At 37.2% G+C, this 27,973-nt stretch overlaps 1 protein-coding gene and 1 long non-coding RNA gene across 6 annotated transcripts in view; one reads left to right on the top strand and one right to left on the bottom strand.

The window, feature by feature from the left end:
- Window positions 1-27,973, bottom strand: part of PCDH7 (protocadherin 7) — a 748,481-nt gene that overhangs the window by 193,955 nt on the left and 526,553 nt on the right. The window lies entirely within an intron of this gene.
- On the top strand, window positions 566-27,737 carry LOC142733899 (uncharacterized). 2 transcript variants are annotated; one of them, XR_012880230.1, is made up of 3 exons: window positions 566-777; window positions 9,202-9,329; window positions 27,488-27,737. It is a non-coding gene; the product is annotated as an uncharacterized LOC142733899 (long non-coding RNA). The 2 variants fall into 2 exon arrangements; XR_012880231.1 differs by lacking the exon at window positions 27,488-27,737 and adding an exon at window positions 14,003-14,072.

Below are 27,973 nucleotides of genomic sequence, written 5' to 3'. Positions count from 1 at the left end.
ACGTGTGTGTACATAGCCTTTAATTTTTTCTCTAACATCAGACAGAGAAGTTTGCTTTAGAAAGTGTTGCAGACCTCTCTGAAAGTGAATGAAAGAGTATATAACCCCCATCATCCCTTTATATACCATCCATCATCCCTATTACTGTATATACAAGTCATCATCCCTGTATATACCAGCCATTATTCCTGTATATAACCCTCTGTAGCGTCCATGGCCATGGGCCGTCGGGTTTACACACCTCCCGACGCCCGCAGCCATGGATCCTTGAGCGCTGGTCCCCATCTCCTTCTTGCTGTGTCCCATAGGGTGTGCGCGCATGCTTGTGCCCGCTCTTAAAGGGCCAGCACGCGCACTTGTAAAACAATCATCATCATCAACCACACGACTTCCTGCTCTATAAGAGGGCCCCAGACCTTCTGATCCTTGCCTGAGCGTTGTTAGTAATTCCTAAGTCTGTCTTGCAAATGGTCCCTTAGTGTTTCCCATTCCAGTTGTTTTCCGTGCCCTGTTACCTGTTCCTGTATCCCATGCTGTGTTCTTGTTCCTGTGCCTACTAGTTGGATCGTGTCTACTTCATCTGTGTCATCCGCCACGTCATGTGTCATCTGCCACGTCCAGGGGGATTCGCCATGTCTGGCGCAACCTGCAACATCTGTGTCATCCGCCACGTCCTGTGTCATCTGCCACGTCCAGAGTCATCCGCCACGTCTGGCGTTACCTGCTGCACTCATCTCCATCAGCGCCAGAGCTGCGGCCACTGTCTGGACTATTCAGGTACCCTTGTACGGGACTTTGTATTGCTTGGGGTTCCCTGTTGTTTGGCCAGCTGCCTCCCCGCTACGGCGGTCCGGCCTAGTGGGTCCACAAATCCACAAACCGTGACACCCTCATCATCCCAGTATATAACCCCCATGATCCCTGTATATACCAACCATCAGTCCTGTTACTGTATATAGAAGCCATTATTCCTGTATATAACCCCTATCATTTCTGTATATAGCAGCCTGGCTGGTATATACAGGGATGATGAAGGTTATATACAGGGATGATGGGGGTTAGATACAGAGATGATGGCTGGTATATACAGGGATGATGGCTGGTATATACAGGTGTGATGGCTGGTATATACAGGGATGATGGGGGTTATATACAGCAATGATGGCTGGTATATACAGGAATGATGGTTGTTATATACAGGGATGATGGTTGTTATATACAGGGATGATCTGGGTCATATACAGGGATGATGGGTAGACCAGCCATCATCCCTGTATTAACCCCCATCATCCCTGTATATACAAGCCATTATGCCTGTATATAAAACCCAACTATATAACTTTATCCATCAGGTAGGGGTGCTTACTCACCCTCTCCTCACACACAGGCTTTGTCTCCTAGATTGAATAATACTGTAGCGTGGCTGCGCCGGTCATGATAGGGGCAGCAGAGCGGCGTGCCCCACCATCTCAGCAGGCCCCACCATCTCAGCCCCCCACTAGCTACGCCACTGTTGTACCCGGAAGATAGGTGATAAAAGTCTGATCGCTAGGGGCCCCACCAGCCACTAGGACAGGGGTCCCGAGGAGGAGCAAAGGGCCAGGACCCCTATTCTAGTGATCAGTGGGGCCCCCAGCAATCAGACACGTTTTACCTATCCTGTAGATAAGTGATAAATGTATTTTCTGAGAACACCCATTTAAGGTTTAATTTCTGGAATGAATGGCTTTTATATTTATTAGAGAGGAAATTTGTTCACATTTTAGTAAAGACGTAAATAGCACAATAAACATCATATTAAAGTTAATAATATATATTTTGTAAGTTGAGACCTGCCAAAATGTGTCTTATTGTTCATTTTAAGAGTATCATACAATATAATTTACTATAACACTGGTGCCGGAAGATGAATGTCTGTTATAATAATAGCAATAATAAAAATAATACTATGTGCTTTGAATGTAATACAAATGATGCAGTGATACCCAAGTAAAACCATACCACTTGCACTTGACACCAGACAATAACACTGGTACATATACCTTGTCTATGGGCACCATGGTCAAGTCTGCAGCATTTGGCACTGTAATCTTAACAGTATACTAATATTTGATACCATAATCTGACTGTGATGTAAGTGGTGACCTATCACTAGTAACTTGTTGTAATATACTAATCTCTAAATTTAAAAATGTTGGCAGAAACTGGGCAATGCCGGGCAGGGGCGTAATCATAGTGAATGCAAAAGTCAAAGGCATACCCAGACCGAAGAGCTTGAGCGGGCCCAAGTGCTCCACATGATAACATCAGTTCTATTAATGACTGGTGATAGTTGTAGTTTGGGGGCCCTGTTTCAATTTATGTCTCAGGTTGTGAGTTTGTACAGATACTTAACTTGGTTCCAAGTTTAACACTTTAATTTCCTGTTTAGATGGTAAATCTGGTTCCAATTACTAATATTTATATTTGAACTAAGTACATTTTTATCTTTTTTATAATATTTTTAGCAGTATTTTTTTTATAAAGGAATGGCCCTCTCAAGCTTAAATATAGTTATTTCTGACATAAGAGTGATGAGGGTTAATGCAGAAAAAGCGTTATAAAAAAGAAACGGTACAAAATATTTAATATAATGGAGTTCTATAGGGTTTACATTCATTTTTTTTTGCGGAATATTGAAAATAACTTCCCTTTAATTGCTAATGTAAAATGTTTAAAAATATATGTTGAACAACGAAGTTCGTATAGAACCCCAGATAAACAGCAAATAAACTTATAAAATTATAACAGTGAGTCACAGCACATTGTTTATGTCCTTGCTTGGCAGGTATTCCCAGCTTGAGGTTGCACTTCACAGAGAAATATAGAATTGTCACATACAAGCTGATTTTATTAGGTTTTTCAGCCTCAGGCAAATCTAGGGAAGTTTCTACTGTCTGCTGTGCTGATTGCTTTAAGACTCTCCGATGGCATTTACTATGCTCCTTGATTCTGCATCTACTATTTTGACCAACTAAGATGTGGCCCATGAAGACATTTCTTAAAGTTTCTTTTACCATAAAGTGCATGTATTTTTCTCAGTGTGGTGCAAAGCTACAGGATCAAGGAAAATGAACGTTTTTGGGCATCAGTGCTGTGCCTTTGCTCAACTAATCTTTCCACAATTTACAGGAAGATTTCAGACATTTTTGGTGACAACTTAAAATGTTCAGATACAAGATTGTTATAGAAAACACTGCCCTCATCTCTTTTTTTTAAAACTTTATTTTGTATCTTTTATTTTTATTTTAAGTTATTTTATTTTAAGTATATTAAACCGTACTTTGCATCAGTATTTGTAATATTTGTAAGCCAAACCAGGAGTGGAAAGTAAACAAAGGAGAATATTTGCACCTCTTCAATATTTTGCACCTCTCCTGATTTTTGGCTTAAAACTAATAATGAAAAATACTGGGGAAATGTATTATCTCTTCCATGCTAGTTTGCTAGAAAAGTCGCAAATTGTGATTAAAATTTAGACGTTTGTGCCATTTCCACCGCTGATTTTCTAAAAAGTGGGTAGAGCTTAACAGAAGGGACGGGGTCACATGCGGCCCAACAAATTTATCATCATTTACAACCAGAGTTGCGCCTAATTTATTAAGAGACGTGCACCTCTTTATAAACTAGTCACATTTTATTCCAACTTTCTTTATATTAATACTGGCATATGAAACACCAGTCTTAATAAATTCCCCCACTGACCACAGTGGGAAAGTAATTGTATTTCAGCTCTGTATCACATCCATGTTCTGACTTGCAAAATGGCACCAATAATAGTGTCCGGGGCCATACTGTAAATCTGCATGCCTCCAATTTCATATGGAACATAAATGTGGCATGATTTATTGGATGCCGTATTATAAAGGTAATCTCTTAGGAATACAATACACATAGAGCCAGGAGCACGGAATTTAGACATAAAGGCGGGAATTCATGAAGACTGTCAAATTATACGTCAATTTTAATCTAAAGTGTATTGGAGTAAGATGCACCAGAAAGTTATATCTATGCCAGTCATGAGCTGGTGTAAATTATAATAAATTTGTCAGGCTACAGGTGCCCCTACCCCTCCTGCTGGGCTGAGTCTCAAAATGTAAATTGTTATGCAAATTGCAACTTTTCCTCCAGAAAACTGGCATAGAGTGATTGATAAATTCCCCCATAAAAATTGAATGTTAAAAAACAAACTAAAACACCTATCCCATGCCTTGATCAGAAAGCAAATGGGTACAGTTTATCTGTTAAATATTTAATACAATTTGTGTTAGAGGTAGAATAGGGCCATATGCTTATAAAACATGAGGTTAATTATCATAGATGATCAACAATATAGAATAATATAATCAATGAAAACATTTCTAATTGATAAATTGGTAGCAACTGTTAGAAATAATAAAGGAGCACTAAGCCTACAGTTAGTAGAAAAAATGTAAACATGCGGCACATAAAAAGCGCTGGTTATATTACCCACTGATATGTAGCCCCAACAAAATGGAGAAATGTAAGGTAAAGTAGTGACCATGGGGGCAAACTATCTGAACTTCCTATTATTAATCTAATTGTAGAAGATCTCTTATGAGCTTAAATATCTGCTAATGACAAACAATAGATTGATTTAGGTTGTGTACTGTTAAAAGATAGGACCTCTCTCGGCAACCACTGGCAAATAGCTGATTTTGCCAGTGGAAGCCGCAGCCAACCAGACACTTAAAGAGGCTCTGTCACCACATTATAAGTGCCCTATCTCCTACAGAAGGAGATGGGTGCTATAATGTAGGTGACAGTAATGCTTTTTATTTAGAAAAAGGATCTCTTTTAAACCGCTTTATGAGCGATTTTTAGCTTTATGCTAATGAGTTTCTTAATGCCCAAGTGGGCGTGTTTTTACTTTAGACCAAGTGGCCGTTGTACAGAGGAGTGTATGACGCTGACCAATCAGTGTCATGCACTTCTCTCCATTCATTTACACTGCACTAGCGATATAGTTATATTGTTATGTGCAGCTACATACAGAAACTCATTAGCATAAAGCTAAAAATCGCTCATAAAGTGGTTTAAAATAGATTGTTTTTCTAAATAAAAAGCACTGCTGTCACCTACATTATAGCGCCGACCTCCTTATATAGGAGATAGGGCACTTATAATGTGGTGACAGATCCTCTTTAAGGCCCCTTTACATGGGCCAATTATCCTGCAAACAAACATTCATATGAACGTTCGTTCCCGATTATTACCCTGTGTAAACAGGGCAACGATCAGCCGATGAACGAGCAAACACTTGTTCATCAGCTGATCGTATCATTTATGCATCACAAAATATTATCATTGTATATACAGGGAGATGTGCTACCGACATGATGGAAACGCATGGGGATGACCCAATGTAGTAATGATCGCTCGTTTTTTTACGACCAATATCGGCCGGTGTAATAGGACCCTTAGACAGGCAGATATTCTTTCATAAACGAGTGATGATTTAGCAAGTTGTTTTCGTTTGAAAAACGATCTATTACACAAGACAATAATTGCTAAATATTTGCGCTATTCAGTCATTACTGCGATCGTTGTTCATTTGCCCACGCAGCCATTACACACAAAGATTATTGAGCTTGCAGATAGAGTGCAAAGCACTGATCTGCTAATTACTGGAGGATTACTAATAAAACAATAATCTTTATTAAAGTAGATGTGGCAGATCCATGGAAACCCAACCATTTATTGTTTGTCGTTTGATGATGGCATTCTATAACACGTGACGATTATCTCTTGCATTCGAACGATTATACAAAAAACTGTACATGAATGACTCTATCTAATAGGGCCTTTAGAGTGCAGTCAGAGGTGGCGTATTTGCTTTGTATTTCTGCAGTGTTGCCCAATGTAATCCAATAGGAAATATATTTCTTAACATTGAAATTGCAACACCAAGAACGGCGAGCCTGAAGGTTATGCAAATCGAGGAAGTTGCAGGTGTCATGAAGATCTGCAAATGATCACATTTTCAAGCACCTAGCTCTGACCTGTGGCGTGTGGGAGAGGCATAAAAGCCAGATCGAAAGAAAAGTTTTTTTAGCCACATTAACCTTAAAAACTAAAAATCGTATCAAGTGGTGCAGGATGATTGTGCGAGTTATTGCCACTTGTCGCAAACTGAGAGGGACAGAATCCTTGAACTGAGAGACCTTGGTTTATCAGTCTGGCAGATAGCTATGCGCTTATGCCGATATGTGAGCAATGTTCATCTTTCCGTATTCCGGAGCTTGGTAGAACAACAACCAACAGAAATGACAGCAAGAAGTTTGTGGAGGCAAACCTCTGCACATAGGGATCGTCTGATTAGAAGAATGGCGCGTAGTGATCCATTCTGTACTGCAATTGAAATTGGACATCCCATCCCAAGCCTATGGTGACAACCAGTGTCGACACAAACCATCATAAGGCGTTTGCACGACATTAGGCTACGAGCCAAACATCCAGCTACATGTGTTCCATTGACCACACATCAACGCTCTCAAAGGCTATCATTGTGCACAGCAAGTCCCTCTGGTCATACTCCCAGGATTATGGTGTGGGTTGGCATAATGTACGGTAGCCGGACCCATCTAGTCTTCATTTCAGGTACACTCACAGCTGGGCATTACATTGATTAGGTCGGTGGTACGGCCATTTCTCCAAAGTATCCCAGAAACCGTTTTTCAACAGGACAATGCCAGGCCACATTTTGTTCATGGTACTGTGAGCAGCCTACATGGCCTAAACATTCTATCAGCGGCTGCGCCTTCTCCGGACTTGTCTCCCATTGAGTACATCTTGGACGTCATTGGTCGGCAATTGCAAAGGGAGCTACCAGCAGCCAATCTTGATGATTTGCTTGCCCAAGTGCATTCAGCGTGACATAACTTTCCTCAGACAACCATTAATAACCTCATTGATAGCATGCCAAGGCGTGTATTTTTGAGCATGGAGCTCATACTCTATTCTGAATCCATCAAGATGTTTAGAATATTTTGTTTCCATTTTATTATCATTTGTATATCATTAATACGTCTATCGATCCTGTGATTTCCACAATTCCAAGACTTTTCCTTCTTAATGTTGCAATTTCAGTGTTGAGGAGTGTGTATTCCTATTTGGCAACACAAGACATTGAGAAATCCGTCAGTTGCAGAATATTTTTACAATGAATTACATTGTAAAGTTTTCCATTGCATCTTTTTTACACTGTAACGGAAAACTACCTTACCTAGCAGAAGCCACTCTAGGGGATATCTAGTTTTATGTAGTGGAAATTCAGATGAAGAGTCCTCCATGTAATACATGGACTGCTCGTACACGCCAGAGTGGTACTCTATTCTGGTTCAGAGATAGTAACGCCAAACAGGGAAGACGACTCTTTTATGTCCATATGCCCTAATAGCTTACACAAAGGTTCAATGGCAACCTAGCAAAATACAGTAGTGACCGCGTTGTTACATTCTGCAAAAGTGTTGGCAGCATGTGAAACCACCAAGCCTTTTCCAACCGCAAATGAAGATGTCCACCGGTCCCCGGCACTAGAGTTCAGAGTATTAGTCTAGATGTAAGTAAAATGTTTAATATGTTTCACACCCCTAAAAGTGCCACTTTCAACAAAAATATCTACTTTATGATTTATGTAACTTATTATTTTCAAATCTTATTATTTTTTTATCTACAGTTAGGCCCCATACACATGGCCATATTTTCATCCGTAGTCATCCGTAACTTATCCGTATATAAGGAACATTATCCGCAAATATGGTCCATTAGTGCATGCGTATTTAATCTATATATATATGGATCCGTTAAAAAAGAGGGAGGCTGCAAATGATGTCACCAACATTGTTGCATCGCAACGCTTCCGTAAATATTGACTGTTTATGGATGCACATCCGTAGCCGACTGTATTTATGGAAGCGCCCATAGGCTTCTATGGGAGAGTCCGTGCCATAATTACAGACAAGTATAGGACAGGTTCTATTATTTTTTCAGCACGGACACCGGTCCATAATTATGGTTGGAATATACGGTCGTGTGCATGGGGCCTTAATGTAGATATGAATCAGCCTCTTCACATCCTGATTTATGGACTGTACCAAACAGGTTCTCCGCAGAGGGGATACAGAAACAACTGTAACTACCTACTGATAAGCAGACACATATTTATCATATAGTTATAATGAAGGAGGTTGCAGCTCAGCCTCCTGACTTATAACTGTGTGACAGTTATGTGTCACCTCATCAGTAGTTGCTAACATAAGTTTCTATATCCCCTCTGTGGAGAACCTATGTGGTACAGTCCATTAATCAGGAAGTGAGTAGGCTGACTCTCAATTATATTAACTGCTGTAGATTTTATCAGGTCATTGTGAGGTCACATGACCCAACTAAAGAGAAGAGTTCAGATAGAAAGGAATAACTAAATACGTTAATACTCATTGAATATATCTATCTATCTATCTATCTATCTATCTATCTATCTATCTATCTATCTATATATATATATATATATATATATATATATATAGGGGATAGATATCTGAAGATAGAAAAAAAAGTTGGGCTATATGGAATAATATTACATTAGAAAATAAAAATTTGATCTCACTCAAAAGGAATGTTCATTTGTGTCGGAGCTCTCGCTGAGGCAACCTGGTTGAGCAGTCATAACATCTTTTTAATAAATGTGGATCATAGCTTACATTCATTCTGTTCTGCATTTTTACAAGAAATTTAAGTATCTGGTAAAACTAGTTTCTTGTAATAGTAACTTTACAATGATTGGGCGACAGGTCACAAAAGTGGACATGTTCAGTTTATAGCTATCATGTTCCAGGTAGAGTCAACAGAAAACTTTATGAGCACCCATGACAACTGCTACTATGGCAACTAAATGTCATTTTGATGGAGGAAATTCATCATATGAAAGAAGGAAACATATTCTTAAATAAAAAAGAAACAGTTGTATCAGCAGAACTTGCAGTATATTTCAAGATAAGATATTTGTTACAGTAACAGGTAAAAGCTGAGAAGAATAATCCGGTAGCACAGTGTTACAACATTTACAACATCAGATCAATAAGTTATGGTGTTTATGCACTTGATACTGACACTGACTTTTCAATTTGCATCTTGTCAAAGGTGAAAACTGAATACCTGTTCTGGTAGATGAGCTGAGCAGTGTGATGAACTGACTTCTGGAATCTCTCTCAAATATATGAATATATATTTACAACCCTACAGGAACCATTTTTTGGATCATGACATTGGTAAGAATTTTTAGAAAGCATTTATCATATTATGATGGTGATAGATTTCTAAAAATACAATATAAAACACTGTTTAATGAATTATCAAAATAGTATAATAAAAGTGTGTTCAAAATACAAATACAATGGTAATCTTTAAAGTGGTTTTCCAGTCAATGGCCTATCCCTGGGGTAGACTGTCAATATCTGATCAGTGGGGGTCTGCCATGGCCACTTCATACAGTTGATCAGTGGTGGTGTCGTGAGTCGGACCCCCACCAAACATATATTGATGGCCTATACTACAGGTACTAAATAACTGGAGATGGGTTGCTGCCCCAGAGATTTATTCTAATTGCCATATACAGAGTTGGGAAATTAATTTCTGGTCTGATTTTATAGAATCCACCGTCCGAATCAATTTGGTCCGAATAAATTAGCCACCAATCGCAAGTGCCCCGATTGCCTTGTAAGCTCATGTCTGAGCCTCTGATGTTTTCTAGGACTGTATCAAATGTTTTAACGCAAAGCCAGTTTTAGTAATGTCAAATTGGCAGAAAAAATACGTCGGTATGAGTAAATAACCGCAGGACATATAGGGAAGCATTTTTTCCTAAAATGAGGAAAATTTACTTCTGTCTCAAGGGGTTATTTTGCCTTTCTTTGGATCAACATTGCAGGAGAATAGGCTGAACTGGATGTCCTTTTCTAACTTATTATGTTACTACACTAAAGGCCCTTTTACATTGGCTGATAAGCAACCGGTGCAGCGAGCGCCAATCAACGAGACATCGTTGATCGGTGCTAGTTTTCTCCAGTCACAAGGAGCTATGGATGGGGTCGAGCCGTCGTTACTCCGATCTCTCATCCCCATCCATTATTATCATGTCGGCAGCGCGTCCCCCTGTTTACACAGGGAGATGTGCTGTCGACAAAGATAATCTTTTACTTTTGTAAAACGATACGATCAGCAGATAATCGAGCGTCTGCTCGTTCATCTGCTTATCGTTCCCCTGTTTACACAGGGCAATTATCGGCAACGAGCGTTATATTAATGCTCGTCTGCCCTATAATCGTCCTGCGTAAAACCCCCTTAAGTTACACCTTTGGTATCACATATTGAGCGTGTCTACAGGAACTTATTGCTGGATAAACAATTGGCTAACAAGATGAGATTGAATGTACCAAGAATAGGGTACTGAATACACCACTGACTGTCACAGAGTGGGCACTGAATACTCACCTGGGTATGGCAGTAAGGGATAAGTAAGTGCTTATTTCATTCATTACGCTATGTCCTCGTAAAAAAATAAAGCGAGGAGTGAAGATTTAAAAAGGCCTCTCATTATTACTATCTTTATCTTTGTGGTAATGTTATTGAGAGTTTGCCAAATTATTTTTTTTACTGAAAATAATAATTTTATGGATTCAGCTTTATATTGAACAACAGTTGATATCAGAGTCGAGGCTTGAATCTCCTAGACCCACCTTCTAACCATCCATTATGTTATGTGGTATGACATCATGAAGTATTATATGAGGCGGATTTGTTTGATTAAATTAAATTATTGTGCAATTAACATGATATTTCCATGCACTATAGAATACACTTTTATCACTACTACTTTTTATATTATTTATAGGCTTATAGTCCTTTCAGTTAAATGCATTCAGGTATAATGGTGGCCGCTGAAACTCTTACTTTTATAACATCAGTTGTTATATATTTAGGAACTATTGCGAAACATTAAATATTTCAATTCACCAAAATAATTTTAAAGGGAAACAAAAGTTTTAGAGATTTATTTAAGAGAAGAAAATAAGTTCAGAATAACAAAGCTTTAAAAACATCATAAAGCCGAGGTTGTAACTCTTAACTGACAAACATGGCAGGCAAACACTGAGAAAATCTGGATAAGTGATTTACGATGAGACATTTAATCCGCTAACAAAAACCAACCTAATACCTTAGTAAGACTCATAAACAAACCAATTCTATAGTATTACATCTTCCACAACAATAGGGACTTGTCAACTTTGAAAACAATGCCTTTCTAGCCTTATACCTGTGACTAACCATAAAATATTTTTGGGAATATTTAGCATGCAGATATAGTAAAACGGAGCGTGTAATAAGCTGTGTGGGTTATTTGAACACTAAAATATATGTATGCACAGATATAGCAAAGCTAAAATTGTCATTCAAGTGTATCTGAGTTTAGATACAATGTAACTGATTAGGTTTACCTGAAGTAATATGAAAAACAACATATAAAACAATTTGATATTACTTTAACTTATGTCACATGACAAACATAATTCTACACCCTTCCATAGCCCTATGCTACTCAATGAACAAGAGTAGTAGTAGTAAACGCCTGCACATCACTCCCTTGCTTCTGGGCATATTAGAATAACCAGTTTATGCTTTTATTTCTAACAATTACTATATATATATATATATATATAGTGGGAACTTATATAGCACAACTGTAATAGATTCTGTACGGTTCGGGAGGAGCAGATATCAGGTCGCAATCAAAGATTAAGATGTTATTAAACAGGTGGATTTGGCTTCCTCATCTTAAGCTTTGAAAAGTTTCTTATCTCATGAGTAAGTCATGTGTTGAATATTCCTTAAAACTTTACAGGCGATTTGAGCTTGAATTGACTAAATTGTAAAGTAAACTGCACCATGAGTTTCTTGCAACATATATAAAGGATTTAAAGGGAGTAACCCCCTTGTTATATGTCGTATTAGGACAAGTTGAGTTATTCGAGGGAGATTTCTAATTCACTACACCCCTATGTTGACACAGATTATAGAAAATACCAAAAGTGTCAAATGGAATTCATGGATGTGAATTGATTTCAATAGGTTGTTTTTTTTGCCCGGAGCTCTATCAATGGGTCTTTTTAGCAGTGGGACTTCATTCCCTGAATATTAGTTTCCACCAGTGGAGATCACAAGGTTTGTCATGAAGCTGACAACCTGAAGAAATTCAAAAAATTCTAGTTATTAGTGGAAACTATATACAGAATTCTGCCTTATTCTCAAAATGATCACAGTTCCCTGTATGCAAATGGAAATATATGGTGTGAGGTTTGATTTGAAAGACATGGAGACTGGTTATTACTGAGAATATTCACATCACTGTGAGGAGAGAAAATCTGTGAAAATGAATGACATTAGAAGCTGGTAACACCTCTTGCACACGACCGAGTTCCGGCTGTGAAAAACAGTCTGAGTGTCGGCTGGATTTCGAGGCCGACCACGGTACAGGTGAATGGGACTCCTGACATCATAGACATTTAATGATGCTAGGAGTCCCTACCTTCCCGCGGACCTGCTGTGCCATACTGAACAAAATCATACAGTACGGAACAGCAATTCCACGGGAAGGCAGGGACTCCTAGCATAATAAAATGTCTATTATGCCAGGAGTCTCGTTCACCCGTACCGTGGTCAGGCCGGGAAATCAAGTCAACTCTCGGACCGTTTTTCACGGCCCGATCTCGGTCGGTGTAAAAGTAAAGCATTGGGAAAGTTAAAGCTTTGTAGTACAGTAGATCTGTCATTTTTACCCACCAACATATATGTATACAAAACACATAATTATTTCACAATTGGATTTGGACTTTTATTAACTTTAGCAAGTTATAAAGAACTTTGCAGATAATGTGACACATGAACCACTATAAAATTAAAAATATTAAAACGTATCTATTAACTAAGGGCATCTACAAGACGTTGTTACAGAACTACTTATGGTTGTTAGATGAGCCCACTACAGGGTACCCCAAATAATACAGTAAGTAATCTTACCCATCGGCAACATCATGTGGAACAAAGAACACTGCAGATTTGCTGATACCTTTAAGAGCACCATCCCTTTCAATAAATACTTTAGTCAAAGGATCCCTGCAGTCACAATTCTTGGTGACATATAGAGGTTCTACATTTGGTACATCAGTTGTCCACTAAGATACAAAGTTCTAAAAAACAAAGCCCAACAATAAATTAAACATCATAGAGAATATCAGACCATGTTTTATGAGTAGCACATTACAACTTGCTTGCTCTGTGTACCAGCCTATATAGGTACTACTACTAGTGGTACGTCCGAGTAAAGTCAGCAGACTTAAATACAATGTACAGCTCCTATACAGGCTTATATGTTTCCATGGAAACAGGCAACAAACAAACCCTGTGTAGTCTTCCATATTGCCTTCAATATGCCCCCTTCTTCTTGTTTTGGTATGGAAATGCAAATGATTAAAAATAAGAGAACTGGTGGAAGGGAGCATGACTGCAGACTAAGACTATACTCGGTTTGTGTTTAGCCTCTTACCATGGACACATATAGGCCTTAACAAGTGTTATGGACGCAAAATGATAAGACATTTTAAATTAAGACAATTTTTAATTGGAAATAACCTGTGTCCATTGGTTATCCATTAATAAGCTAAGGTACAAATTTGCCCCAGCAGCACCCTTCCCTGAATACAGTGGTCAACACATGAAAACAATTGTGTAAGCCATCTTTGAGGGGTGCACCATTATAGAAATGCTAAAATCCTTCTTTATTGTGTCAATTTGGTTCTCTCTATTAGATCGCTTAAATATACAGAACTACATTCTGCCTGCACATACATATACTGAAACACTAATGATCTCATCTGTTTCCATACAGCAATGCACCAACTTGGACATGAAAGTCATGATAAATGAGCAAGACTAAAAAAAAAATATTCTTCTGTATGTCAAATGTGTTTATTTAATAAATTATTCACTGTATTTTATTTGCGAAATGGCTTAAACCATACATTTTTTTAAGCTCTAGGGCAAAAATTCACTAAAAGTAGACGCACACCTGGATCATAGTATCACATCATTACATATATGTAGTCCTATGTGTATAGTGCTATTATAGATGAGTGACAACTAATACCATCATCACTCTCAAAGTGCCAGATTATTTTAAAACAAGATATCTTGACTTTATAGAGAAGACTGTGACATTCTCATCATTTTATAGGAGGAAAAATACTGACTTGTAGATCTTGGGAATCAAAGCAAATAATGGAGCACTGAAAGAAGAATCCCTCTTAAATCAAAATGTATTCCTCTAAAAAAAAAAAATAGAATTTTTCAGTACCCATATTTCATTTTGAAAATGCTATAAACATTTGATTTTTGGGCCCAGGGCAAAATTACAGTGAAACTAAAGTTTATGAATAATATCACAGAATACAATGAGCAAAATCATCTTCTACTCTAAATAAATAAAACTATGGATCCCCTGTTATAAAGTCACCCTAATGATTTTTATAAAATGTATTTTTTATATTCAGTTCAACCAATTTTCTTCTTCTAATCTAAACCAATTTGGGATGAACTGGTCAACTAGGCTGTCCCGAATGAGTCAAGCAGGTGTGAGAGATTAGGAGCTACAGATAATAGCATGGCCAGGAGGCATGTTTTGGGACAAGGTCTTGGCTGTCCTATAGTAAAGATACCAATAACATGAATAGTCATTATTAATACAATGCAATATTCAGAGGAAAAAGACATGGACCGCATGGGCTTATACAGTTTGATCAATATGTTAACTAAGAACCTCATGTTCATTTTTAGAAATTATGCCTAGCGGCCCAGATCAACGTATGTATACATTGTGTATACATGTCTTTTTCCTCTAAATATTGCAAATTATTAATACAATGTTTACATCAAATTTTCTATATATCGTTGAGGTATACATATTTTTCCTGACAGACACAGTCGACTATATTCAATACATATGTACATGTATGCCACACAGATGAATGCATCTGCCAATTGACTTTCAATGTAAAAAAACAAGAAAGAAATGCATGCTGATGAAAACCACTCACTGAATACATTTTTTCACAACGTTTTTCCCCATAGAAACCTATGGTGCTTTTCAGTATACAGTACATCTGAACGATGGAGCAAATGTGGTGTGCCATTTATTCTATAAAAAAAAAACAAAAAAAAAACTTCCAAAATAGATTGTTGGGCACCTTGGGCACTACTATGCAACTGAATCACACATCATACATACAATGGCACATTAGAGTATATGATAGATGTGCTACAAAGTAAACCTCCACTCTTTGAGCCAATTTCAAAGTGTTCTCTGGAATTTTCAAATGATGGCCTATACTTATAGCAGTCAATTAATGTATGATCTGGCGGGGGGGGGGGGGGTCCGACCACCAACCAGCAGGACGCTGGATTTTTCATCCAGGTACAGCAATGTACATTTAAGTGTGGATGCCCTGTTCACATATATCGGCTATGCTATAGCACCAAGCTTAGTCACATTCATGTATACTTCTCTGTGCCTGAATAAATAATAAATGGGCAAGTGCCATATCCTCAGTTCTGCTGGCCATTAATTGTAAGTCCTGGATAGACTCTTGAATATTCTAAGGAATTAAGCTATTTTATAATAATCAGAATTTTTTCTTTAGTTCAGGAGTGCACAACCTTTTTTGGTTTAAAGACCACTGTGTCAATTTGTACCACTCCCAGGGGCAGTAATACAACTTATAGAGGTATATCTATCTGAAACATCTTGACAGTATAGACCATAAATGCCTGATCGGTGGGAGTTCCACTTCTGGGACTTCCACTTATTGGGTGAATTGGGGCCACCTGTTCCTCAGTTTGGTAATCCAGAGAGGAAGAGTCAAAGTGGTCACACATAAGCAAAGCTATCTCCTTCGTAGTTCATGGGAGTTACTCTTATAAACTACAATGGGGAGAGCTGCAGTAATGTGTAGCCACCTCTCCACCTCATCTCTACCTCTCTGAACAGAGAGTAGCCCTCATATATGGGGATGCCAGAGATGGGCGTAGGCCGCACAGGGAGCATTGCGGGCCGCAGTTTGTACAGACCTGCTTTATCTACAGTGGTCAAGCATCTTAATATGGGAATTGCTATTTCTACAATGTAGTTTATCTCCAAATATAGTTCTTAAAGGAAATGAATCATAAAATATAAATAATATGTTGTAATTATTAATTGTGGCAGCATTCATCCCATTAAGTCTTACCCAGACAATAGTTTTTATGTTGCTTCTTTCAGTGGAAATAATTACTGAGATAAGAAGCTAGCACAGCTTCAAATATATTTACGATTCTTCATTTTTTTTTGTTGCAAAGACTGCATTCCTAGCTTATGTTTGCACAGCTCTAAAATTCATAGGACTGATTCATTATTATTCAAAGGAAGAAAACGAGAAGGCAAAAAATATTGACATTTGAATTTGTTTGTTACATCTGTTTTAGGAGGTAAAATCATTTTTCATAAGATCAAAAAGATCAAATGAGTTGATGAGATACAATGGTGTTACTGGGCATGATACATTATTGATAGCTAGAACCTTCAAGGCATGCAGAACAAATATGATCATTATTTATGCTATAGACATCTAAGCGATGCCAACTTGTAATGATTTTGCGTTACTACAAGACACTTTGTGGAAAAGCTTTTAACTCTTACTTTACAATACGAATAGTGATGGACAAGATCATACCTACTATAGAGGCTGCCTACATGGCTGCTATGGGCTTTAGGAGACATGGGGCCCGAGCTCTTGTTGGTCCCATACTCTTTGCTATAATGTGACGAGATCATATGCAAGACTCTTTTTTCAGGAGAACTACATCTATAGCAAACTGGGGGGTGATGAATTTTTAGTCCAAGAATCATTGAAGTGCCATGGCAGAGTAGTACATGCCATCATTACACAATATATGTATTGCCAAATTCTAAAAATGCTTGACCTCTAAAAGTAGTAATGGCAAAACAATATCAAAATTTAAAAAAGAGCTGTACATTTATCTCATAAGTAAAGGCTCTTTTACACCGGCCAATAAGTGTCCGGTGCAGCGAGCGCCGATTAACGAGACATCGATGATCGGCGCTTGCTTGCCCCTGTCACACGAAGCTATGGATGGGGACGAGCGGTCGTTACTCCGAACGCTCATCCCCATCCATTATTATCGTGTCGGCAGCACGTCTCCCTATTTACACAGGGAGATGTGCTGCCGACAACGATAATATTTTACTTTTTTAAAACGATAAAACCAGCAGATGATCAAGCGCTTGCTTGTTCATCTGCTGATCATTCCCCTGTTTACACAGGGCAATTATTGGCAATGAGCGTTCTATGAACGCTCATCTGCACGATAATCGTCCTGTGTAAAACCCCCTTAAGCGCATTAAGAGCTGTAATTAAAAAAGGAGGGGGACAATGTTAATCTGATCCATTAATATTAACTTATCTGATTGCCTCTGTTGATTTCATTGGTAACTTGTCAGTGCTCCCACTGGCGTCCAGCATCCCACAGTACCCACCCGCCAGATTTTCCCCTAGCTATACCCTTGGGTGGTGGAAATTAGAACCTTCATGTAACTAGAAACAGACTTCCCCTAGTAAAACAGTGAAGTAGGATTGTTCTAGTGGAGGCCAAGTGGTGTAAACACGAAGGAAGCTGGCCCATTAACTGGGATGGGACACCCAATTAAACTTCCTAAGTGATCGGGCTTAGTGCTCATGAAGTGATCTGTCAAATCATAGAAAGATCTGTGATTAGTCACAGCAGCACAGTCCTCTGTATCCTTGCCCTGCAATGTATACGTTGTTTACGACATATTTCTTGCATATTTTCAGCAGCCTATACATTGTTTTTTTTTTTTCACATAAAAAGTTAGCAAATCTGTTAATTGTACTGCCAAATGCCACAATTTCAAAAACTGTAGTTATGGTTTATTTCATGATTCATACATTTCAATTGTACTTAAGAGATAATCACACCTAAGTACATAAATGGTTAACTGATAAAACAACAGCATGATAGGGTCCTGTGGAAATGTTCAGCACCTGTGGCAAGGTACCAAATCTCTGACAGTCTCTCTAATTAACTGTTCCGGGAAGTAGCAGTCATCAAAGTGAATTAAATCCACAAGAGACAGAACAGCCTTGGATCTCACCACAGAGACAGTAAAGCAGGTGACACAGGAATTTGTTCAATTTTCTGTACATCTGTTCAACCTCCCACTACTTCATGGCACAATGAAACAAACAGCATTCAATTTCTGTACTGAATCAGGCAGAGATACCGAGGAACATAAATGGAAATAAATACCAGGCTGTTGTTGTTGTTTTTAGGTATACTGTACCTGAGACATTATGTTTTGCTACATTTATTCTTAGTTGTTTTTTAGTTCTTAAAATTAGTAAAGCCTAATCCTGAAAATAATGAACCTCCTTATATTACTAAAGACTAAGGGTGTATTCACTCGGGCAGTAGTTTTGAAATGTGGTTTTCGGTCGTGCGGCACACTACTTACCTGTGTGAATACGCCCTAATAGTGCAACAAAAAGGTTTTCATCACAGCAAGCACAGCATTTCAGATGGTTATGGTAAAAATGTGAATAACCTAACAGGAAAAGTAGTTATTTAAAGCTAAAAATCAAAAATTTTAGTCGAAAGTTTAAGCCTGATGACACTCTCCATTCCCAAAATTTTAATTACTGGATGTCTGCTGTTTTAAAGATCAGATGGGAAAGGTCAAACTGGCCATAACAAAGCTCTCGGCTTAACCCTTATTTAGTTGACAGCTATCTCCCCCACATACTTTACATACATATCAGCCATGAGTTATGATGACCTTCATGATTGGATTGGTGCAGACTAACCTGGGGTATGTTGTCTAAAGAAGCCCTCCCTGAACTTTTTTCTGCAAGGCACTTCCCAGGTCCTGGTCCTCAGGATAATATCTGATCAGTGGTAACTGCACTACAGCAAAAACGTTATAGGCAAGGCGGAGGTTGATGTATTATCAGAGGTCAGATTGGCAGTTCTACCAGGGAGCAGGCAGGAGACAAAGATACCCACATAGCCAAGAGTCATGATTGGAAAAGATCAGCTGAGACTTCACGAACAAGGATAAGCACAGAAACCACAACTATGAATGGAGCAATAGATCAGAGCTGAGAACATATGAAAATACAAGTAATCTATGCTAGAAGCAGGCACAGGGTAAAAATACAGATGTGTCCTTTCTAAATTTATGTTTTAACCCCACATATCCCAAGATGTATGGCACGAGATGTTAAACAGACATGTAAAACAATGTCCCTCCAATGAATGCCAACTATGGCCCATTGACTACATTTAGTTACATAGTTACATAGTTACATAGTTAGTACGGCTGAAAAAAGACACATGTCCATCAAGTTCAACCAAGGGAAGGGAAAAGGGAAGGAAACATTTCTACACATAGGAGCTAATATTATTTTGTTCTAGGAAATTATCTAACCCTTTTTTAAAGCCATCTACTGTCCCTGCTGTGACCAGCTCCTGCGGTAGGCTATTCCATAAATTCACAGTTCTCACTGTAAAGAAGCCTTGTCGCCTCTGCAGCTTGAACCTTTTTTTCTCCAGACGGAGGGAGTGTCCCCTTGTTTTTTGAGGGGGTTTTACAAGGAACAGGATTTCACCATATTTTTTGTATGTGCCATTAATATATTTATATAAGTTAATCATGTCCCCCCTTAGTCGTCTTTTTTCAAGGCTAAATAGGTTTAATTCTTTCAATCTTTCCTCATAACTTAAATTCTCCATGCCCCTTATTAGCTTCGTTGCTCTTCTTTGTATTTTTTCCAACTCCAGGGCATCCTTTCTATGAACTGGAGCCCAGAACTGAACTGCATATTCTAGATGAGGCCTCACTAATGCTTTGTAAAGTGGCATTATTACATCCCTGTCCCGCGAGTTCATGCCTCTTTTAATACACGACAATATCCTGCTGGCCTTTGAAGCAGCTGATTGACACTGCATGCTGTTATTGAGTTTATGATTTACAAGTACACCCAGATCCTTCTCAACAAGTGAATCATTGACTACCATGTTAAAAAGAAATGTATATGCTTAATGTTTATGTTTGTTTTTTTACCGGATAGCTGTGAAGGATGCCTCTGACGGATGCCATCTCCTGTCCATCTGTCGCCCCTATGCTCCCAAGTTAAAAAAACATATTTTTTTTTACTGTATGGTGAAAGTTTGTATTGAATTGGTACCATGACAGATTGTATAGCTTAGCAGAATTTAAGAAAAGTTAAGCATGCACGCATCTGTATACTCTGGTAATTACGACTTAATTATTTTATCCAAGTGACATTATTAAAGAGTGCAGGTTGCTGTGGCAACGTAACGCTGCCAACCGATATGCACATGAGAAGACCAACACAATACAGAAGCCGGGTGAGGTAAGTATGAAACCTGCTGAAACCTAAAATACTGATCTTTAATTACCCAAAGCGAGATATCAGGGGACAGTAAGGCTGCCCCATACTCATTAGATGGTCATCGAATCCCACTGTCCCCGTAGTGTACAATAGATACAGAAATATCACAACACTTTTAGTTAAGCTTGTGCATGTAATAATAATAATAATAATAATAATAAAGGAAAATAGAACGTTTTTCTCCAGCTCACCAGTGTTGGCGGTGGCACTCGGTTAAATCAAATTTCGATCCAGCACTGAGTTTAAAAGGAAAAATCTTCCACTTTATTGAAAAAAAAAAACATTTAAAACTTACACAAGCACAGAGTGGTGGATGCACAGAGCCTACGCGTTTCAACTGATTCACTCGGTCTTAATCATGGCATGTCATACCACCTTACTGTTTCACCCTGCATTTGTATGTGCAATCGCAGGTATGGGAACTCCAATTACCACCTTTTGCCGAATCCCTGGTTACAAAGGGTGGAAACAGCTCAAGGGAATTCCAGCCAATTAACCATTTGTTGCCCAAACTAAACAAAAGGTAAATATACACCCTTTTCTTCCTTTGCATAATAATAATAATGACAATAATAATAATAATAATAATAATAATAAGAAGAAGAAGAAGAAGAAGAAGACGAAGAATAAAAAGACGAAGAAAAAGAAAAAATGAAGAAAAAAATAATAATCCTTTGAAATAGTTAGAAATACGTGAAAGTGTAATATAAATTCCAGTTATTCGATTCTATGAAGTGATTCTGTGACTGCTTATGGGACAGTGAAAGTGTACATAAGCTCTTAAATTGATCTGTCTAAAAACTTGTGTGAAAATCATCTGAATCTCCAGGACAAAGTCTCTTGAGACTTGTCGACTCTAAGATCATTAATAACTGAACTAGTGGGTACAACTGCCTCTACTAAACAGCCATTACAAGTGCTGAGCAAAGGGCCAAAAGTGTCACATATTCCTGCTAATGAGACACAGAAACAGAAAGAGTCATGTTTCAAAGATGCCTGGGCAATCGAAAAGCATGTCACCTCGGCCATATTGTCTTGCAACAAGGGCTCACATAGTAGGTGACAGCGTTCATAAAGCTCAATATCAAATATTGTTTTCCGCTCAACTAGCCCTCCATCGTGTTTATTGGGTTCATCTGTGCAATAGTTCAGCTATGGAATTACTTTAGGGAACACCTATGTAAATACCCCTTTTAATCATCTGCTCAAAACCAAGTATTTAGTAGTTATTCAATGGAAATGGCTAACTTTAATATTAAAAAGTTATATGTTACTTTCTACTTCTTCCATAAATGTTGTATAAATAAAACTATTCTGAATAGAATTGACTTAAAGATGTTGCACATTTTTGGCAGCTATATGCCCGAGTGTTCTTGTACTTAAGAATTAATATAGTTTTTGTTGAAGTGTCTATGATGGCTATACAATAACATTCTTATTATGCCGGTAGTCCACTACTATTACAGATTTTCTAAAAAGTGATACGTCTGTTATCATAACAAACTGAAAGTGGTAAATGTCTCCAATGTATTGAGGTAAACTTTTTTATTCATGTGCGCCTTAACTTCCATTATGTTCTGATCTGGGAGTTTAGGTAGGAACATTGAGGTGTGATATATGATGAAGAAGACTTCTATTAGGTGAGCAACATAAGGCTCTTGGTTTAGGAATGGCTGGGCTTATAATACAAGTGAGGGAGACAACCCAATTTCTATGAAATAATTGAAGACGGTCAAGAAGAAGATGGTCTAAAAAACAAGTAGTGAAGATAGATTGAAAAATGGTCTTACACATAATGTACAGCAGACATTCACACAGTATTTATGCTGCCATTGAAAATCACGTTTTATGAAGCATGCATGAAGGAAAATGAATATTTGGTATCATTAAGGTTATTGTTGAAATACAGGAACTGTAACAAGCTGTGCAGATGAAGAAATGAGTCTCAATATATTTCCTGTGATGCTGACATCCTGAACATCTGAGTAATGACAACTGATGGAGCCTTCATTATGGTGTCTGAATAGCGCAAAATGCATTGTAAAGACTGGTAGGAGAAAAGCATATAGAAAAGAAATAACTTTTTCCCAGTCACTTCCTAGCAGATGCCACATTTTGGATGTTACTTGAATTTCCTGGAAGGTAATTAAATAAAAATCTATATTTTTTTTTGTATTTTTTTTTTCTAATAAACAACCAAACTTTTTAGAGTGATCATCGAAAAAGGAAGTTTTACCAGGGACAGCTGGCAAACCATTTGTTCACTCTGGTTGAACTTCATATTTTTAAAGAACTTTACTTCTTTTCAACATGGACAATATTGGATAATTATAATGATAAATATGATTTCTCATAATTGCATCCATTCTCGAAACTTCCTTTTCTCCGGTTTATAAAAAAAAAAAATAGAGCATTACTTACTGCCAATCAGCTAAAATTTTCATTATTTTTTATATCACAGCCGTATCCCACTGGAATAACAGAAATTGTTTGTTTCCATAGAAACATTATAAAAAGGGAGCAAATAACTTTTCTGTGTTTTTTTTGCTTTATTTGGAAAAAAAAACTTTCGCTACTTAATAAAAAATAATCTTCTTAGTTATGGGCTTTACCAATCAGAATCGCCCTTGACCTCTATTAAATGTGATTCTTATGACTTAACTCTAACTACAGTTGACAGGCAATTACTTGGTGGTAGTGCCTGCAACCATAGGGACTATTACTTAATTAACTTTTTTTTTTACCTTCTACAATCCTCACCATTATCCTAAATTACCATGGCAATTAATTTTCAAACATGAAGAGCTTCTCAAAGATAAGATGCTTCTGAAACGCTACGCAGATGTGTGAAGTGAATGTCAGAAGACTTGCAGAACTATGATTATGACAGGGCTCAAATTGGCATTGTGCACAAGTGTCATATGAAGTACACCATATTCATTAAAAAAGCACGGATGGGTCAAAATGTGACTTGTTTTTCAAGGCTGATAATATGGCTGAATGATGTAAAATTAAAATTAAAGTGGGTCAATATGTAATTTGAACGATAAGAAAAATTACAGCTGGAATGCTGAAAATGTATTAGTAGAAAGAAGGTAGAAATATTATTGACAAACTGAAATGGACTAAGGTAGACTATCATAAAGCTGGAGAAATTGTATTGGGGTTTGTTCTCATTGAGCCGACCGATTAGGCTAAAATTTCTTTACACTACAAGTATTAATATACTTAAAGGGGAAATACAGTCCAAAATTGTCTTCGGATATGTTATACTGTAGATACTTAAATAGAGAAAATCATATTTTTGAAGTCTTAAATTTCCAACCACCACTGATTTCCAGAACCAAAGAATTCTATGGAGCGACCAATCCTTTTTGGTTTTGGCTAATTCTCAGTACCAGAGATCTCCCAGCAGCACCAAAAGATTTTGCGCTCATTTTTGATCCCTTTCTGGAAGTCAGTGGTGTAAATTAGGCATTTTCAGGACAAATATTTTGATAAGGCTTCTGAAATGTGATCCATTTTGTCAAATTGTTACCACTGCTATAAGAGAGTATACCAAACAAATACAACACAATCATTATGAAACAAGTATTTATACATAGACACATATAAATTTGAATGGAGATGGTACCTAATGCAAATCCTGGTGACATTGGTACAGCAATTACCCCAGGCAGTATATCTTTAAATGTCATAGTTCTCAATTCTATAGGGTTGGTATGTATCATATCTTTAAGCACTCACGGGATGACCACAGATGTCTGATGGATATGATCATTATCTGATTGCAGTAAAATTAAATCCATGATGACATTTAATAAATCAGGGAATTATTTAAAGATGCTACTGTACATGTATAAAGTTATGTCACTTAATACGTTGTGGGCACAGAGTACGACTATATTTCATCACTATAAAGTGATGAAGATTCACAAAATGTCAAAACTTTTGACCATAACCCAATAAAATAGTGTTATATAAGTTGGCATTTTATTATCTGGTTAATTTGTTATCTCAACAGTGCTCAGTGAGCAAATCTGAGTCTTTACTTATTTGATTGTTTAGATGAAGTCAGCTTCTAAGGTGAATTGATTGGGAAATGAGTTAATACTTCTGTAGAAGGCTTAAATACCAGCTATATCGACATCAGTTCTTTCAGAGCCCTACTGAAACAATTAAGAATTGTGCCTCGGTGTTACCTAAATTACAATTAAATAATGGTGTTGAAATTTTCACTTAGTTTTCTTGCAAGGCCAAATGCCAAAACCCTTATGTTCTATTGTCTATACCACATAAAAGATACATTATTTATTATTATTGCCCACAATATATCAATGGTATCCACGGTCTCAAATCTTGTGACCAATAAATGTGTTCACCTCAACTGAGGATTGTTCATATCCAGCATGCACTAACATTAAGCTTTTAAATGCATTTACACATCAGTAAATTAAAGTATGACATATAATATTTAATACATATATGTAATTACCTAAGCAAACTCAAAGTAGATAGACAAAAATAGCACACATATTAACTTATCAGAATAAAGATACGAGCATTACAAGTCCTATTTTTACGCAGGTTAATTTATGAATTATGCAATGTGGACAGATGACATGGAAGATAATGAAACAGATGGCAGCCGTACCCAGGCAGGAATCTCATGGTCATTGTGATATTTATCCATGGGATCCCCACTGATGAAACAGTTAGGGGTCCTAACCTTTACTTTGTATAAGAAAATAGAAATAAACAACTGATAACAAAGAGATTTTTCAACATGTGTAGGGAAAGAAATTTAGAATTCCATTGATTAAAAATGCTTAAAAGGGCTTGGACCTTTTTGTTAGATGGGTCACGAGACTATTCGCTGATCACAGGGTATCCCGCTAATAGGACCCCCAGCAATCAGCTGTAAACTGTGGGGAATCTGGCAGCAAGTGCTCAATTCCTGCCGGCACAGGAGAAATAAAACTTTACACAGTCCTCATTGAAATCAATGGGCTGTTCATGTCTGTGCATGCCGGGTCCTCTAGAGGGTTTTTTGCGCTTTGCTTTTTGCCCCCTGTTCGTTTTCATTTTTTTCTTCCTCATCTTTCAAAAGCCACAACTTTTTTATTTTTCCTTTGAATGAGCGCTTGATTTTTGCAGGACGAGATGCAGTTTTTTTTATGGCACCATTTATTGTACCATATAATGTACTAGGAATCTATAAAAAAAATTCCTCCATTTTTGTGGAATTTAGTTTTTCTGGCATTCACCATTCATGTTAACGTTTTTTTTTTTTTGTTTTTTTTTAACGCATTGTAATAATCTGGACTTTTCTGCATGCAGCGAGGCCAGTTATATAAATTTTTATTATGATTATTTTTGGTCATTGCTTTAGGGAAAAATAGGAAAAGGTTTTTTTTTTTACTTTTAGTAACTTTCATTAATTTCTTTTGAATTGGAGTAAAAAAACCATGTAACGCATACTCAAGGCAATACAACAGTTGTTTTGTAGATGTAAAAGTCCAATTTACTAATACACTGAAATTGTAATCCATAGAGAATGTTGTCTATAAGCTCTATGGATAATAATAATAATAATAATAATAATAATAATAATAATAATAATAATGATAATAATAACGATGATGGAAAAATTTATGCACAATTCACAAAACATATTTTAACCTAAGCAATAACATATTAACAGTCACATTTACAAACATTGTTACAAACCAATTTCATAAAGTGTATTAATGTTCTAAGCTTATGTCTGATTATGAAGGCCTTAGGCCCCATGCACACCACCATAGATTATATCCGTAATTTCGGATCCGTAATTATGGATAATCTGCGGACCCATTAATTTCTATAGGCAACAAACACCTTTCCGTATATATATGGATGTGTGTCTGGGCCATAGAAATGAGACCCAAAATGTAGAACATGTCCAAAATATGTGTCCATAACCATCCGTAATTGCGGAACCATTGCTATGCAGCGGTAGGAGATGCCCCAGGAAAATTGTGCCTGAGCGATCATGTGACTTTTTCAAGGGGTTGGGTCAGGTTGGTGACAACATTTGTAGCCTCCCTTTTTTTTGCGGATCCGTAAATATGCATGTACCACGGATGCACTACGGACCAAATTTGCAGACAGCGTGTCAGATATGCGGATGACTTGCGCATGACTTGTTGATGACTACGGATCTGTAGCTTGAGCATGAGACTTTACTCTTAATGTTGAATTTATTTTCCTGCAATCCCTTATGGAAGAACAGTAATGAGAATCAAAATAATCATTACCTATGCAAATGAGCATACATTAAATGTAAATTAAGAAAGCTTGCAGTGTACATCATTTTAAGTGTTGAATATGTTTAATCCTCTCAAAGATTAATTAATCACCCACCATACTTGGACACCTCTTCTACAAAGCAACACTTTATAAGACAATGTAAGACTGGATTGATTGTTCGGTGATCACAATAGGCAAAGATAACTTCAAAAAACAACAAAGACTACAAATACAGCATCAGAAAAATAGCACAAGGACAGTTGAAAGAAAGTTTGTTCTAAGAAAAATGAGTCTAGGTGATGCATAAAAGCTAATCATTATTGGCTGAAGAACAATATATTCTTTTTAAGTGTCTTCGCTGTTGAAATCCACAGTTCAATCTTTTCTAAACCACTCATATTTCCAATTGTTACATTTTTCAGTTTTGATGCAATTTGCATAAGTTTCTGCTAAGCATTACATTTTTACTGTAGTAAGATATATGAAAAATTCACTTTTTCCTTATAAAGAATCAATTAGCATTTTCTCTTTAACTGCAGGGCACATAAAAGATGGTTCCCAAAAGATAATCTGCAAGCAGGAAAATTGACTGTGCAAACAAAAGATTGCCCTCACCAGATACTTGCAAGAAAATGCCTCGTAGCTATTGCAGTTGTTATTTGCATAGATCGCTTCAAGCAGCGATCTAAATTCCAGAACTATATTTGTCACAGAAAAACAAAATATATTTTCTAAAAGCTTGATACATCTATAATTACTAACTGGAATATATTAATAAAAAAATGAAGAAACACATTCTCAGAAATAACAGTTACCAAATTGTGTTTTCACAAAAAAAATAAAAAAATACCATTGCATTCTTTAGAGATAAAGTGCTCCATTTTTGAGACTGGTAAATGTTAAATAAAGAATTCAAGTTGCCCAGAAAGTGGTATCTTAGGTAGCATTGGCAGTGCTGAGAATGGCCAATATAGAACCCCTAGAATCAAAGCTTGGCACTCTCTACCAGTCAAGTTGGATAACTA

This window comes from Rhinoderma darwinii, chromosome 1, assembly GCF_050947455.1.
Source record: "Rhinoderma darwinii isolate aRhiDar2 chromosome 1, aRhiDar2.hap1, whole genome shotgun sequence".
Classification (NCBI taxonomy): domain Eukaryota; kingdom Metazoa; phylum Chordata; class Amphibia; order Anura; family Rhinodermatidae; genus Rhinoderma; species Rhinoderma darwinii.
This window is presented reverse-complemented; position numbering and strand designations above follow the sequence as displayed.